Raw genomic sequence first — 16,697 nt, 5'->3', positions numbered from 1 at the left:
ACAGACTCAGTCCTGGGCTTTTAGGACTGGGCCGCCCAGTTATTAAGTGAGGGTCTCTGGCCAGAAAAAGGAAAGGAAGGACTCTGTATCCTTCCTTTCGTCACCTGCGAAATGGGGTCAAGACAGCCCTCCTGCGTAGTGGTGGGGGATATGTGGGTGTGGCCCAGCCCAGGGGCCGCCACCTTGTGCTAGCAAGGTGACAATGTATAGTGGAAGGACGATCTTAGCCTCCAGAGTCCCCAGAAGTGGTAGTGGGAGGGTGTAAAGGGAGCAGAGGCGGAGCTTCGGGAGCCAGAGGCGGGGATTCGAGAATTCTGGGCGGGGCTTGGAGTTTTAAAGCGGTTAGATGACACCGGGCGGGGCTGGCAACGCAGCGAATAGGGTTGCTGGCCCCTGGGCGGGGCTTCTAGAAGTTGGGGCAGGGTTTGTGACGCCAAAGGGCCAGTTCTGAAGTAATGGGAGGGGAGCTGAGCTTAGGGAGCCGGGAGGCTGGTGAAGGGTTTGGATGGGGCTGTGGGCGGGGTTCAGAGGAACTGATGTTCCAGGTTGAAGGGACTCGGGGGGAATTTTTGAGGAGCCAGAGGATGTGGTCCTGCAGAGCCAAGCAGGTCAGTGGGCGGAGCTCTAAGGACGCCGCTCCCGGTTTGGAGGAGCAGTGGGTGTGGCTCGGAGGCGCCTGTGGGCGGTGGCCCTCCGGCCTCTCAGATGACTAGTAGGCGGTGCGTGCGCTTGGGCACCGCCTTTCCCCGCGGCCCACCTGCATCCCTCAGCGCGACCAGAGGAGGCGCTAGGGAGATTGAGGCGTGGAACGCAGGGTGAGAAGCGGGCTTCCCCTCCCGGAAGTGGGCGTGGCGCGCCGCAGCCCAGCGGCCCCGGTTGGGCGCGGCGCGGCGCGGGGGCGGGGCCTGCGTGCGGCGGCAGGGGTGGCGGCGGCTGTCCGCGCCCCTCCCCCGCGAGGCTCTCAGTGCCAGGCGGGAGGCGGTAGCGGTTGGAAGGTTCGCCGGGCTTTGCGGCGGGGACTTCGGCGGCGGCGGCGCCTCAGGCACCTCGGCCCTGGTGAGCAGCGCGCGCCGGGCGGGGCCGCTGGGGAGCGAGCCGGGCGGGCGGGACGGACCTGTCCTTTCCGCATGTGCCGGCGCCTGCTGACAGGAGCCGGCAGGGCGTGGGGCAGGGCCGGGTGGAGGGGACACAGGCGCGCGGGGCGCGGATCCTTGAGCCGGCAGGGGGGCCGCCCTGGCCGCTGTGCAGGGGGCAGGGGTCGGGGCTGCTGCCGGAGGCTTGGGATACGGTGGGAAAGGGGAGTTGAGGACCGAACCGCTTGGCCTGGCGACAGTGAACCCGGGTCCCTGTGGGAGGAGGCTGCCCAGGGGAGACTTGTAGGGGCCGGAGCCTTCCTTTCAGGGTGAGGAGCCGAGTGGGGACGGGCTGCCCGGGGAAGGTTTTCGGGGGTCGGGGATCCGCCTGGTTGGGTGGGGTCCGGGGTGGGGAGGGGCTTCTAGAGGCTCGGGGAGCAGAGCCCGAGGGCGCCAGGCCTGAGGGAGGGGCTTGAGCCGCCCTGGGGAGCGAGTGGGTGGGGGGTGGTCAGGGGCCGGGCTCACGTGGGTCTGGGGCGAGCTGGGCCCTGCTTGGTGGGGGCGGGTGGCGAGGGCGGCGGCCTGGCCTGGGGGTTGCCTGTTTTGGGTTGCGAGGCCGGCTCTGGGCCCTAAAGAGCTGGGCTAGGGGTCGGGAAGGGCGGGGCAGGGCTGGAGCTGGAGGCTATGGGCGGGGGTGTCTTGGGAGGAGGATGAGCCCGGCTTTGGGAGCGGAGGGGTGGGACTGGCGGGGCGGGGGTCGAGGGGTTGGGAGAGGAAGAACGAGGCCGGCACGCTGCTGAGTCGGGGGCCTGGAGCGTCAGCGTGAACTGGGGGATTCATCAGAGATACGCTCCCCAGTAACGGAGCAGCTGGCGAGGGACGCAGTCGAAAGGAGCGAGGTGCAGGTGGGGCTCCGCTGCGCCTAAATGACTGAGGATGAGGTCAGATATGGAAGGTGGAAATGCAGGAACCGAGCCCTCCCGCCTGTCCACACAGGCGCGCACACACCAGCTCTCCATCCCTCAAAAAATTTGAATGTGTTGAGGGAAGTGGCAGGCTGCGGGAGAGCCGAGAAGAAAGGGGCTTCCTCTTGGGAGGGAGGCGCTGGCCCTGCCGTCCTTTTTTGGGAGTGTTCAAAGGGTTTTGATCGCTGGAAAAGGAAACGTAGGCTTTACTGCATCGTGGTTTAGAATCACATCCTATATTTGGCCTTAATGTAGGCTGTCCTTGTTTTGCGGTGTCTGAAGTCCTTGCTCTACATGTTGCAAATGTGGGATTCAGTGTGAGAAGCAAATTGCAAGTTGCTCGTCTCCCCCAGGATACCGAGATACAAAGGCCTTTCTTTCCTGTAAGAATTTAAACAGAATTGAACGTCGTGCGTGTTTGTAAACTGGTCCTGGGTGGCGAATGTATTTACTTTTGGAAATAGTTATCACAAAATATTAGGCCCTCTCACCGCAGCCTTCCTGCCTGGGATTATGTTCTAAAACAGGACTTGTAGGGCTCTTCGTCACTCTATATAATAATGCGTTTCATTGTCTTTATCTGGCAGAACTCTTCTGACACCAGGGCCTGCTAGAATAGACAGAAACATAATTTAAGTATGAGCAGTTGCTTTGTACCGTCTGTTCAGTTGTGAAGGCAAATAGATACCTGTTTATTACTTCACTTGCTCCAATAAAACTGAAGAAATGGGAAAAAGTCTATTTTGGACTTGATTCTGTATATAGCAGAAAACTAAGGAAACTAAATTTTTTTTGGCTTGGGAGGTACATTTCAGATTCGAAATGTTTGGATATGAAGCCTATTGGATCTGAGAGGTTGTATAAATAAATAGTGGGGGAGAGTGAAATAAACCTGGGAATTGTGTTGTGATTTAGGCCTTAGTGCAGTGTTCTGTTGTGGGTCTTAGTCATGCGTACTGAGGATTGATGAACCCAGAAGATGCCTTTTCTGTTTTTGATTATTTGTGGAAGGTATGTTAAAGCCTGATGGATCCTAATAGACACATACCAATGAGCTATTACTGCACACAGTATTGAATTTTTCATGATCATTTGTTACTTTGCCTGCAGATTGTATTAATCACCAGTTATGTCTACTACTTTATATATAATTTGGCATTAGATTCAGGACTGACAAATAGGACTTTCTGTGTGTGCTACTTTATTAGTATTACTTTTGAATCGAGGTATAACTTGACATGTAACATTATATTAGTTTCAGGTATATAACATAATAATTTGATGTTTGTATATACTGTGAAATGATCCCCACAGTCAATCTAGTTACCATCCGTCACCATACAGAGTTACAATTTTTTTTTCTTTAAGGTGAGAACTTTTAAGATTTAGTCTCTTGGCAACTTTTTTTTTTTTTTTTTCAGGGGAGAGATAATTAGGTTTATTTACTTAGTTCTTTGATGGAGGTACTGGGCATTGAATCCAGGACCTTGTGCATGCTAAGCATGCACTCTACCACTGAGCTATACCCTCCCCCTTCTTGACAACTTTCAAACATGCGCTATATGATTATTGATTATCATCACCATGCTTTCCTTACTTCCCATGACATATTTATTTAATAACTGGAGGTTTGTACTTTCTTACTCTCTTCACCCATGACAAATAGCACTTTTAAGATTCTTGGATATTTTTTGGTTTAAGTTTTATGCTTAACACATCTATCACTTGAGGTTCACTCTGACCACAGGGAGAGTCACTTTAAGACCTATGAAATGGGATGTTCAAAAGGATAAATGATCAGTTCTTAGTTATGTCACTGAGGATATGCAAATTCAGTTCTGTATGATGGCAGATGATTTCTTCATACTTTGATTTGTCACAAACAGTGCTTTAGAAGCGTGATATTAACTAGGCTGTTTTGCCTTTAACTTCTTTTTCAGAGGCGGAACAGTAATAAATTTGGGTGTCACTTTCATATGCAGGGTATGAATCCATGTTGTCCTTTTGATAACTTCCCTGTGTTATCCTATTCCTGAGTTATGAAAACTCTTTTCTGACACTTGTGAGTATGTCTTTTTAAACGAAAGATGCCTTTTCTCTATTAAAACGTGGAAATCCTCATGAATATTTCACTATGACCTAGTACCTAGAATGTTAAGTAATAGAATCTCTCTGGGTTTTCATTGCCCTAGTTCAGATCCTTTAAAATGAGTGAACAAGATTCTGTGCTCCTTTTGAGAGCTTATTTTGTATTTCAGTAGCACATAATGGAATCTTTTTTGTTTTATAACCACTTTATTGAGATATAATTCACATACTGTACAAGTCACTCATTTAAAGTGTAGAATTCAGTGATTTTTTAGTATGTTCACAGAGTTGAGCAGTCATCACCACAATTTTAGGACATTTTCATCAGCTGCAAAAGAAACCCCATGCCTATTAACAGCCATCCCTCCACCCCCAGTTCTCCAGCCCCTGCCCTAGGCAACCACTAATCTACTTTTTGTCTCTATTGATTTCCCAGTTTTGGACATTTCAATGGTATCATACAGTATGTGGTCTTTTGTGTCTGTCTTTCATTACACGTAATGTTTTCAAGGTTTGTCTATGTTGTAGCATGTATTAGTACTTCATTCTTTTTTTAATGGTTGAAAAAATACTCCATTGTATGAATAGACCACATTTTGGTTATCCATTCATCAGCTGATGGGCATTTGGGTGTTTCTCCTTTTTGGCTATTATGAATAATGCTGTTATGAACATTTGTGTCCAAGTTTCTGTGTGGATATGTTTTCCTTGGGAATTGCTGGGTCATATTGGTTACTCTGTGTTTAACTGTTAGAGGAACTGACAGACTTTCCAAAGCAGCTGCACCATTTTACAGTCCCACCGGCAGTGTATAAAGGTTTCAGTTTCTCTACATCCTTGCCAACACTTGTTATTCCCTGACTTTTTGATTCTAGCCATCCTAGTGTGTGTGAAGTGGTATCTCATTGTGGTTTTGATTTGCATTTCCCTGATGGCCAGTGATGTCCAGCATCTTCTCAAGTGATCAGTGGACATTTGTCTGTTTTCTTTGGAGAAATCTCTGTTTAGATGCTTTACTCATTTTTAAATTGGGTTATCTTTCTGTTGTGAGTTATTTATATATTCCAAATACAAGTGCCTTCTCAGAGAGATGATTTGCAAAAATTTCCTCCATCTCTGTGAGTTGTCTTTTCACTTTGCTGATGGTGTCCTTTGAAGTACAAAAGTTTTAATTTCGGTGAAGTCCAGTTCATGTGTAACGGAGTCAGAATTGATGATGAGTTAGAAATTATTTAGACCTTAATTCACATCGTCATCAATATTTTGATTGTATAAATTAAAAGCCAAATGTGGAAGGATTAGGGAAGAATTTGAATTAGGTCTAGATCAGAAAAGGTTCTTCAGGGAGCGTGTTATTCTCTGTTTGAATCTTCTGGTGGTCTCCCACCTCATGGGCTGTGGCTCAAGTTCAGACTTCTTAATGTGGTTGTGGATCAGGACGGCTCTGATTTCAGCCTCCCTCATCTCGCACTGCTCCTCCTGCCATGTTTTCATATCCGTTGCCACGCCCTGAAACTTCCAGTCTTCAGATCTTCTTGTGATGTGCTTCCTACCCCGCTTTCTTTCCACCTGGTGAATCCCACGTGTCCTTTGGGATCCTCCATGAAACCTTCCTCATCCTCGCTGGCACACGTTGCCCCTGCCCTCGTGCATTCATCACTCCTCTCTGCTGCAGGGAGCTGCGTCTAAATTGGCGCTTACTGCCCGAAAGGCACCTTCGCATAGAAGGCAGAATGTGAGAGAGAAATTCACGTGGAAGGCAGGCAGAGATTCTCTTGCTCACAGAGCCTACTGGATATTTGCTGAATGAAGGCTTGTTTATTGAAGTTAACTAGAAAGATCCTGAGGTCAGTGGGTTTCTCTGGTTAGTCTTTACACCTGTGCTGCCTGTGTTAAAATAACATGAAGTACAGGGGTGATTTTTCTCTCTTTCTGATACCGAAGTCCAGCCCTTAAAAATTGCTCAGATGTAATCCGAGAGTTTGAAACATTTTCCTAAGGGCAGAACATTATCATCCAGGTTCTTTCCCCCCTAATAAACAGTGATGACTTGTGCATGGCCTTCTCAGCAGGGCAGATGGCCAGGGAACACATTTGGTTTGGTATGATTTAGCCACACCAAAGGCATTGGGCCAGCCCTGATGGTGCTCAGTCAGTCAGCGCTGGAACTACCCCTGTGCACTCGAGGTGCTGGGTGTAAACTGGGTGTTAAGGGTGCATGCTTCCTTCCTTCTCATTCTTTTGTTCATGCTCTTGCTTCTCTCTAAGCATCTGATTAATACTTGTAAATACTCCGCTTAGCATCGTCTGAGAATTGGAAGAAACCAGTTGGCCATTTGGGGTACTTCCTTTTTTTGTGTTCACTGAAGTGGCTGGATTGTGGCAAGGTAGTTAAGAAGAAAAATGAATTTCAGGTTTCTTCTTTGTATCATTAGGCTCAGTGAGAGCTGCCTGTGCCTGATGTAGTTTCTTGCTCTAAGAGTCTGGTCTTTCGAGAGACTGAGGCAGTGAAGGGTGCAGGCCTTTAGAGCCAGACCGAGCTGGGTTTCACCCTTGGCTCCCTTTTTAACAGCTGTGGCTTTGTCGATTACGCTGCCTCCCTGAGCCTCAGTTTCCTCTTGTGTAACATGGAGATCCTCATGGTGCCTTGCTGGGGTTTGAGTGGACACTGAATACATTTGTGTTCCCTCCGTTGTCACTCTTTTTTTTTTTTTTTTTAAATGGAACCCAGGACCCTGAACATGCCAAGCGTGCACTCTGCCACTGAGCTGTTTCCCTCCCCCTCTGTCTTCACTCTTAAATGTATGTCTGTTAATGAATGGAACTGGGGAGAATCAAATAGAGTAAGTTTAACACATTTTATTTCTGATGTTAAGCTATTACTGTGTGTATGCCCACTCCTACCTCACCATTTAGAGTTTGAATCAAAGTTGAATCATTAGAGAGGAAAAAAGGGTCTAATTTTAGGATAGGAAGGTGGTGTTAGACATGAGGCTGTCCAGATGAACTGGAGATGTCTGTTCAGACAAGCTTCTCTTCTTTAGGGCTTATGCTTGTATTCTGTCTGTCTATTTTAGGGGAAACAGCTTAGTCCATGGCAAAAGATTGATCTTTGGGGAGTTTGGAAGGCAACTGCTGCTGTGTGAGGGGCTCCTGGGATGGGGTGTGGTGGGAGTGGCAGCGTTGTGCCGAAGCATAACAGTCTGGGTGAGAAAAGAGCCTCGTAGTTTCCTGGGAAGTTAGGTTAGGCCTGTCATTTGTATCTTACATAAATAACAAAAATCGTTCCTCTTGTTTGCCAGAGTAAAGAGAAATCCAGTTAATGCACAGGATCGGACTGAGGCAGGGAAACTGGACTGTACATGGGAGTAGGAAGGCTTGTGTTTTGTATGTCTGAGGGTGGTAATTTCACAGTATGCATTTCCCCTGTCTTGGGTCATGCAATTATCTACATTTCTTTTTGAAAATTTACTAATAACGGACCATACTTGTAGCACCAGTATCCCCGCCTTTTTAAGAATAGATGATGTTGGGAGCTGAGAGATTATTTCTCGGTGCCAGAGGTCCTCACTCCTGACTGCCGGTGAGGATCAGCTGTGGACCTTGGTGGGTCCAGCTGCCTGGGCTCCAGCTCCTTGTGACTTTGAATCACAGCTGGAGCGGAAAATAAACCAGTGGACTGGTTTAGTCCTCCTCTTACAGACGAGGGGACTGTGGTCACGGCACTTGAGGGACTTGCCCAAGATCAGGAACTTGACTATGCCTTCCCCCTGCCCCCCACCTCCTTCCATGGGTAGTAGTTGAATTCATTTTTACAGTTGGTGGTGTGGATTTATACTATAGTGTGGGTTTTGGTTTTTGTTTGTTTGTTTGTTTTTGGACAGTATGAACCTGATGTGCTTTCCCTGATTTTCAGTCCTTGACCCAATGCAGCGGTTCCCTCCTAAACTTCCACCATGGTCTTTTGCCAGATTTACAGCGGAGCCTACTCACTGTTTATCCTTTGAGTTCATCATCGCAGTTGGTGGTTAATACCAATGTTCCCCCCACCACCTCACATCTTCAGATTGTGCATATATTAAACTCTGAAGCTGGGTCCAGATTTTTAGGGTTTTTTTTTTTTATGCAGTTTTGGGAAACTTGAAAATACACGGACTCTTGGGTAAGTCTTCAGTGGATTAGATTTCCTAGTTTTAGTGTAAAGTTCCTTGTATTTTATTGATCCCTTTCTGCTTCCTCGATCCTGTAAGCTGACCATTAGTATGCAGTCATCGTAAGGATTTATCTCAGATGTTTCGGAGGCCAATTAGTATTGCAAAGGTCAGCAGCGTTAGGCCATCTGTATGTGAAAACGCTAATTTTGACAGGGGCAACACATGTCCAGTGCTGGAACTACAGATGGGCGTAATGAACACCGCTAGGATTAGCAGGGGTTGGCCGTTACTTCACAGTGTGGTCATTCTGTCTCTGGGGAGCCAAAATCCACTGGGAATCTGGGCACATGGCAGTTTGGTGTAAGAGCCCTTTTCCCTCATTGTGCACTTGGAGGTGTGTCCCCGTGTTCTGACAGCTGCAGAAGTCTTCATTCTGGATGAAGAAGCCGTAGCTTTCCAGCTTTGTGAGAGGCCGAAAACACGTGGGAAAGGAAGTGTTGGGAGAGTGAAGCCTTTGAGGGTGTATTTTCCATCCTTGACATTGCCGGGGTTCTTGGCAAAATTCACAAGCTCCCCCACTGAAGGACAAATGTTTACTCGCCATTATTTGCTTACTTCATATGAAAGATACTTAAATTCCTTTTCATAATGGTCAAGCATTCTTTTCTAGTTAAAGGCTCTAATTCCTTTCATTCTTGGGAACTTAAAGAATTGAGGCTGATTCATGAATATAAAAATTCAAATGCTGCCTGAGCAGTGACTGAGAAACACATGTAAGCTTGAGCTATCATCTCCCTTAAGCAGAAGGATTTATTAGGAGACTAGTCACTTTACAAGCTAGATGGTGAATTAATTTTGCGGTTAGTGGTGTCTTTAGCTTAACATTGTCATCCTAGTTTTTCTTGGCAAGCAAGCAAGAGGCCAGAGCCAACAAGTGCTGGCCACAGCTCTTTGGGTGATTTAATAAGATGCAAGTTGTCTGTTTTAGAAATAGAGTAACTGTCCCTTAGGCGCTGTCTCTGATAGGAACCACTGTTGCTTTACAGTGTCACAGAGGAAAAGAGAAGTTGGAAGTCTTTTTTTTTTTTTTTTTTACTCTGAGACTTCCCTGATCTTACGCAGTATGGAGATGTCTTGCAGGCACTAGGCTGGGATTACATTGTCAAGTGGAACAAATGATACATCTTCCCTGCAAAGGACAGTTGTGAGTCACATGGTTCTCTAAAAGTGAATGGTTGAGAGCCCAGATGCAGCTTCTGTTTTGGAGGCAGTGTGTACATTCAGTCCCCACCCCAGGACTGGCTTGTGTTCCAAAATCTCAGTTACTTGGAACTCAGAAGGCATTTTGGGTATAGATTTAGTGTTACAGTGGTGGGTAAGTTCCCAGCCTAGACTGAAGAAATCTGTTTAATTCACTGCACAGCTTTTTAAACTGTTGATGATACTAGCCAAGTCCTGGATCTTGGGAGCTGGGAGTCATGTGAGAAAGAAGGAACCGTGCTCCGCCCCAGATGCCTCTCTGTGCAGGCTGCGTGGCACCAAGCAGCCTCTGGCCACAGCCATCCTCCTTAACTTCATCCTCCTCTCTTAACTGGAAGCTTCCACTCCCCTGGTTAAGCTGATCTCCCTTAAATGGTAGTCACCAAGCAGATGGTTCCAGCTCGTTTCTACTAACGTGCTCCTGGACAGCCACGGTTACTTCTATACCGCTGCTGTTAAGCGCTAGGCTGGCAGTGGGCTTCATTTGTAGCATCTTATTTCACTCATGTCTTACCCCTTTCAGACACACAGTATTAATAATTCTACAAAGGCGGTTCCTTATTGATAAGCATCACCTCTCTGAAATTTTGGCATGCAGTCAGTGTAACAAGGTTTCAGGGGGAAAGTTGAGGGAAGAGGAAAGATAGGAGGCCAGCCCTGGTACCTGGAATGGGGAAGGAGCCTGGCTGCTTTAGAAAGGTTCTTCCTGTTATCTGTGAAACAGTGAATCTGCTCGGCTATTTTCTTTTCTTTCTTTATTTTTTTAAATTTTTTTGGGGGGTGGGTATTAGGTTATTTATTTGTTTGTTTTTTAATAGAGTTACTGCGGATCGAACCTAGGACCTTGTGCATACTAAGCACAGGCTCTACTACTGAGCTGTACCCTCTCCATGCTTGGCTGTTTTGAAAATACTCATAATCTCTTTTGGGAACCGTGGCTTAAAAGGGTCCTAGGTTTTAGCAGTGACTTGGTTTCTGTGACCTTTGAGAAGTAGATCAGGGCAGGGTGATGGGTGTAAGTTGGGGCAGCTTGTATGCCCTAGCTCTGTGCTGGTCTCCATGTGTATTTCTGTTCCCTTATAAACTCTTACCAAAAAGCTCCTTTCCTTGAACAGGGGGAAATCATTTATCTTTCCTTTTTGTTACCGCCTCTTTGAAGGGTTTGGATTATCTGGTTTCCAAGAATGTCTCAGTCAAACTTTTTGATGCTAAGTGTCTTAAGGATTAGGGACTTGATTTTTTCAGTGCAGTTAGAAAAAGTCTTATTCACAAAGTGTTAATGGTGGGTTTCATTTTAAAAAAAAGAAGTATAGTTGATTTACAGTGTTGTGTTTCAAGTGTGCAGAGTGATTCAGTTATACATGCTTATGTACATATATATTTTTCAGATTTTTTTCTATTATCAGTTATTACAAGATGTTGAACATATAGTTCCCTGTGCTGCACAGTAGGTCCTCGTTTATCAAGGCTCGATGTTTTGTTTTACTTTAAAAATGTGCAGTAGTTTAAAAAAATATGTTATAAGCTTCCTCCAGCCCTCAAATATATAATTCTTGATGCTGGATTCTCTGTGTGGGGATTGAGTTCCATGAGAGTTGAGAGGCCAGGGCGTTGGAGAGTCAGCGTCTGTGGTACACAGGGTTGAGTCCCTGACTGGGGATTATGAAATAGCACCGGGCTGACTCAGAGCAGGTATAGTTGGGGAAGAGGAGTGTGAAATGGGTAGGAGAGATGGCCCAGGTTGTGGACGGTCACCGTAACAGAACATGCGTTATGTGATGCATTTGAGTAAGACGTAAATGTGGTTTCGATGCAGAGTTATAAAGGTAGATGAAAGTGAAATCGTGGGTGTTGCTAATGGTGTTGATTTCTGTGCTAATATTAGTTACATTTTGGGTTAAATGAGTAGAGATTTTTAAAATTAATGCAAGTATGGAATGATCCTTTCCCAGATTGTAAACGTGAACACTACTAGTGCCACTATATTCCACGTTTCTTGAAGGCAGAGACAGTCTGAGCTTTTCTGTGCCTTCGTTTTCCAGCACTCTGCCTGGCGCACAGCAGATGCTCCATAGATGTCAGCTGGGTAACTGAATTCCAGTTTTACATGACACACTCATGATAGTGATTGTTAGACTTTTTATTTTCCTAGAAGATGAAAGGAATAAAGGAAATTTCCTACAGGTGTAGGACTGCTGATTGTAAACATTTGCTTATTAAATTATCTTACGATAAGCTACCATCATTATCATTTAAATCAATGTGTTAGCATACACACATTTATTGAAACATGAATCTGTAAAGCAAAATTTTGGAGTTCTGGTTACTTAAAGCATGAATTCTGATGAAAAACAGGGTGACATCACATATCGCTACTTTATTGCAAATTTCCTTAACTAACTTCTTGAATAAATTGAAAATATTGGTAGCGTGGAGTTCTTAGGGCTTTGCTTTGTGGGCTGGTTAGCAACTTTGACTTTAGAAAGAATCCATGAAGTAACAGCTTCATGGAAGTATGCCTTCAATTTGAGAATTTCTGTCAAAAATATGAGAACCCTCATTTGTATGAAGATGAGGACTTAAAGTTAGGGCAGCCACTGAAAAGAACCGAGTTTCCCTTTCTTCTCTTTCTCCCTGCTCGAGTTTCTTACCCTTTAGTGCATGGACTGACTGTAAAGTGTGCACACATAGTGGATCCTGAGGGGCCCCAGGCCCAGCCCCAGGGGAATCACAGGGCAGGTCTCAGCTCATTTTAGTGGTTCCTGGATCTCCAAGGATGTACTGTGCTTGGATTCAGTTGCCTTGAGAAATTGACCAGAACTGAGTATGTTAAGATAGGGCGAATTGGGCACCATTTCAACTGTTGAATCATTTCAGAGTTCATTTGTGCAATATTAAAATTTGAAAATCAGTAGGCTTTGGTTTATATATATATTAGTAATACGTGATCACAAAAAAAGAATTGTTCTGTAGTTGTGTTTTTGTGTTGTTTCTGGAGGTTTTTAGAGATTACTACAAACCATAAATGTAGTTTGCTATAAATGTAGTGTTTTAGAAGAGTACTGTTAGGAATAGGAAGCCCCGTGATCTTTGTGCTAGCCTTCTTACCCAGAATGCTTAAAAAAGAATTCTTCTTGCTTTCATTTGAGACGTGGAATTTCTCTTTTAGTTACTATTATGAAGTCCAGTTAATTTAACATAAAGGATTCAGGATTGAGTTTTTCAAATCTTCATGCAGTTTGGAAGGAAAATGGATTGGGGGTGGTTAGGGTTTCAGTTTTACCAGCTAAGGTTGGTAAAAGCTTCTAGTAATAGAGAAGTCACTCCCAAAATACTTAGTCCAAGTGTTTTCCTCGTGAAAGTGGGCTTTGTCTCCACTTCGCCAGAGGTATTTTCATTTTTTTTGGTGAAAAGAGGTGTGGTATTTTCCTCCTAAAGAGCTGAGACCTTTGGAAGGTGTCATGTGGAGGTGAAGTGTTTATTTGGTAGTAAGTCCATTCTCCCCAGTGATGTTACATTCTTACAGTTTCTTGTGCTCTGTTGTAGGTATTGATACTCTGTTTTTTGTCCCCCCTCCGTTTAGAAGAGAGGTGTGTTGATAAGGAAATAGTTTGTAATTTTACCAAAAAGGGTCAAAATGATTTGTCTGAAGTGGCAGTAAGATTTCAAGAGGTACCGGCGCACCTCATTTTACTGTGCTTCACAGATGTTGGTTTGTTTGGTTTTTTTCACGAATGGAAGGTTTGTGGCAACCCTGCAAGTCCAGCAGGTCTGTCAGTGCCATTTTTTCCAACATTTGCTCATGTCTTGTCTGTCATATTTTGGTAATTCTCACAATATTCCCAGCTTTTCCATTATATTTGGTACAGTGATCAGTGATCTTTGATGTTACTGTTGCAGTTGTTTTGGGGCGTCACGAGCTACACCCATAGAAGATGATGAACTTAACCAGTATGTGTTTCCTGACTGCTCCGCCGTCAGGCCATTCCCCTCTCGCTCTCCCTCTCCTCGGGCCTCCCTCTTCCCTGGGACACAATAGTATTGAAATTAGTCCAATTAACAACCCTCCAATGACTTCTCTAAGTGTTCAAGTGAAAGGAAGAGTCTTATGTATCTCACTTTAAATAAAAAGCTAGAAATGATTAAGCGTAATGAGGAAGGCATGTTGAAAACTGAGACAGGCTGAAAGCTAGGCTTCTTGGGCCAGTTAGCCAACTTGTGAAGGCAAAGGGAAAGTTCTTGAAGGAAGTTAAAAGTGCTCCTCCAGTGAACACACGGACGATAAGAAAGCAGTGCAGCCTTAATGCTGAGATGGAGAAAGTGTGAGTGGTCTGGAGAGAAGATCAAGCCAGCCCCAGCATTCCCTTAAGCCAGAGCCTGATCCAGAGCCAGGCCCAACTCTCTCTCATTCCATGAAGGCTGAGAGAGGTGAGGAAGCTGCAGAAGAAAAGTTTGAAGCCAGCAGAGGTTGGTTTATGAGGCTGAAGGAAAACAGAGGTGTCTCCGTAACATGAAAGTGTGAGGTAGAACAGCCAGTGTGGGTGTAGAGGCTGCAGCAAGTCGTCCAGAAGGTCCAGCTCACATCACTCAGGGAGGTGCTGCTGCACTAGGGGACAGATCTGCGTAGACGAAACAGCCTGATGTTGGAAGAAGATGCCATCTAGGGCTTTGATAGTTAGGAGAAGTCAATGCCTGGCTTCAAAGCCTCCAAGGATAGGCTGACTCTCTTGTTGGGGACTAATGCAGCTGGTGACTTAAAGTTGAAGCCAGTGCTCATTTATCATTCTGAAGATCCTGGAGCCATTAAGAATTATGCTAAATTCACTCTGCCTGTGCTCTGTAAATGGACCCACAGAGCCTGGATGACAGCACGTCTGCTTACAACGTGGTTTACTGAACGTTTAAAGCCCACTGTTGAGACCTACTGCTTAGGAGGAAAGATTCCTTTCAAAATAACACCGCTTGTTGATAATGTGCCTGGTTGCTTTAGAGCTCCGATGTCAACGTCTGCTGACATTCATGGTGTTTTCATGCCTGCTAACACAACATCCATTCCGCAGCAAGTCGTTTCAACCTTCAAGTCTTATTACTTAAGAAATCCATTCTGTAAGGCTGTAGCTGACTTAGATGGTGATTCCTCTGATGGGTCTGGGCAAAGTCCATTAAAGACCTTCTGGGCAGAATTCACCATTCTAGATGCCACTAAGACCGCTCATGATTCATGAGAAGAGGTCAGAATATTAACTTTTAACAGGAGTTTGGAAGAAGTTAATTCCAGCCGTCAGGGATGACTTTAGGGGAGGGAGTGACTGCAGATGTGATGGAAATAGCAAGAGATGGAATTAGAGCTGGAGCCTGAAGGTGTGGCTGAACAGCTGCCGTCTCATGGTAGAACTTGAATGGATGAGGAGCTGCTTCTTACGGGTGAGCAAAGAAGGTGGTCTCTTGAGGTGGAATCTACTAGTGAAGATGCTACGAAGATGGTTGAAGTGACGACAGAGGATTTAGACTATCACATAATTTCATGGATAAAGCCACACCAGGGCTTGAGAGGATCGACTCCAATTTTAAAAGAAGTTCCACTGTGGGTAAAATGCTATCACTGCGTGCTACAGAGAAATCTTTCATGAAAGGAAGAGTCAGTCTATATGGCAGTTTGTTGTTGTCTTATTTTAAGAAATTGCCACAGCCACCCCAGTCTTCAGCAGCCACCACCCTGATCAGTCAGCAGCCACCGCCATCAAGGCGGGGCCCTCCACCAGCAGAAGAGCACGGCTCACTGAGATTCAGACGGTTGTTGACTTTTTTTTTTTTTTTAGCAATAAAATATTTTTTGAAATAAGATATATACTTTTTTTAGGCATAATGCTGTTGCACACTTAATAGACTTCTATATAGTGTAAACATAACTTTTGTATGCACTGGGAAACCAAAAAATTCATGTGAGCCACTTCATTTTGATTATTTACTTTCCGACAGTGGTCTGGAACCGACCCTGCAGCATCTTGGAGCTCTGTGTGCCTGTATACTTCCCTGTGTCTACAGGATATCTGAAAATTCTGAAAACATAGGGAGAGTTTTATTTTAAACAGTGTTAGTTTCATTTTCAGATAGCCTATTCAATATGTTTACCTTCACACTCTGGGCTCTCTGGCTCTCTGAGCACACTACCTTAATTTTTAAAGCTGCAGATCCAGTTATTAATCTGAAAAGGCACAATAAGTAATTTAAATATTTCTCTCATGTTTTTGTGGTCCGAGGTTACCTTTTCAGACACCATACTTGTAAAGAGAAGGCTCTTTGGAGCTGCTCCCAAGAGGTGGTCCTTCACCCTGGTTATTGACTCCCTGCCCCTGTGTACTTCTGCATCCCAGCCTTGGTCCCGGCAGCACAGTAACACGTGTGTGAATATCTGATTGTGGTGTCTCCTCCTGGAGAGACTGTAAGCTCCATGAGAGCCGGGGCATCTCCTAGCTCACCGTTGCATCTGCAATGTCTTAGCATCAAGCCAGGTGCATGGTCAAAGCTCAATAAATAGTTGTTGAATAAATGAACGAGGAATGAATGGGATTAAAGACCTACTCAGCATTCACAGTTGAGCATGTGTGCGTCTTGAATTGTGTGTGCTTTTTGGGATGTGGACTGGATCCTGGTGAAAGAAACATTTTTGTGCAGATTTGTAGGCTTTAGATGAATACATTTAATCATAATTTAAATTAATATATGACCCAGAAATAATTGATTTTAGTTTTCCCATTTTATAGATGAAGAAACAAACATAGGACCAAAATGATTTAGTGGTTAGGTGACTGTCAGGATAAGCTGGTGTCTTGTATCCAAGCCAGAGGTATTCCTACTCTACCTCCCCTTGAAACACCGTCAGCAGTATGTTTATTTAATCACTGCTTGCCCAGGGTATAGGGTATTAAAAAGCAAAGACTAAAATTTTTCCATTGAGGGTGATTACTTTGTTTTTTTGAGATGGCTTGTTTTGCCTGTGTCTAGCCTTATGAGGGTCTTCATAAAAATGCCTTTTAAAAAGACGTGAAAAGATCTGGGCGTCCAGTAATTTCGTTTCCCAGCGCATTGCCAGAGAATTATTAAAATTTTATTCCAAGAGAAACTCCATCTGCCTAAGTGGTGGAAACCGACTTAGC

The 16,697-nt window shown here is 45.1% G+C and overlaps 1 protein-coding gene across 3 annotated transcripts in view; it reads left to right on the top strand.

The window, feature by feature from the left end:
• Window positions 1-906: 906 nt before the first annotated feature.
• Window positions 907-16,697, top strand: part of CORO1C (coronin 1C) — a 69,184-nt gene continuing 53,393 nt past the window's right edge. The window contains exon 1 of one of the 3 annotated variants that reach the window (XM_032472030.1): window positions 907-1,056. The gene's annotated coding sequence lies outside the window, so the exon portion shown is untranslated. Of the gene's footprint in view, window positions 1,057-1,264; window positions 1,403-1,956; window positions 1,979-16,697 lie in introns of those variants that run through there. The other 2 variants (XM_032472029.1, XM_014551899.2) reach the window with 2 other exon arrangements.

The sequence above is a fragment of the Camelus ferus genome, chromosome 32 (assembly GCF_009834535.1).
Source record: "Camelus ferus isolate YT-003-E chromosome 32, BCGSAC_Cfer_1.0, whole genome shotgun sequence".
NCBI classification, from domain to species: Eukaryota; Metazoa; Chordata; class Mammalia; order Artiodactyla; family Camelidae; genus Camelus; species Camelus ferus.
This window is presented reverse-complemented; position numbering and strand designations above follow the sequence as displayed.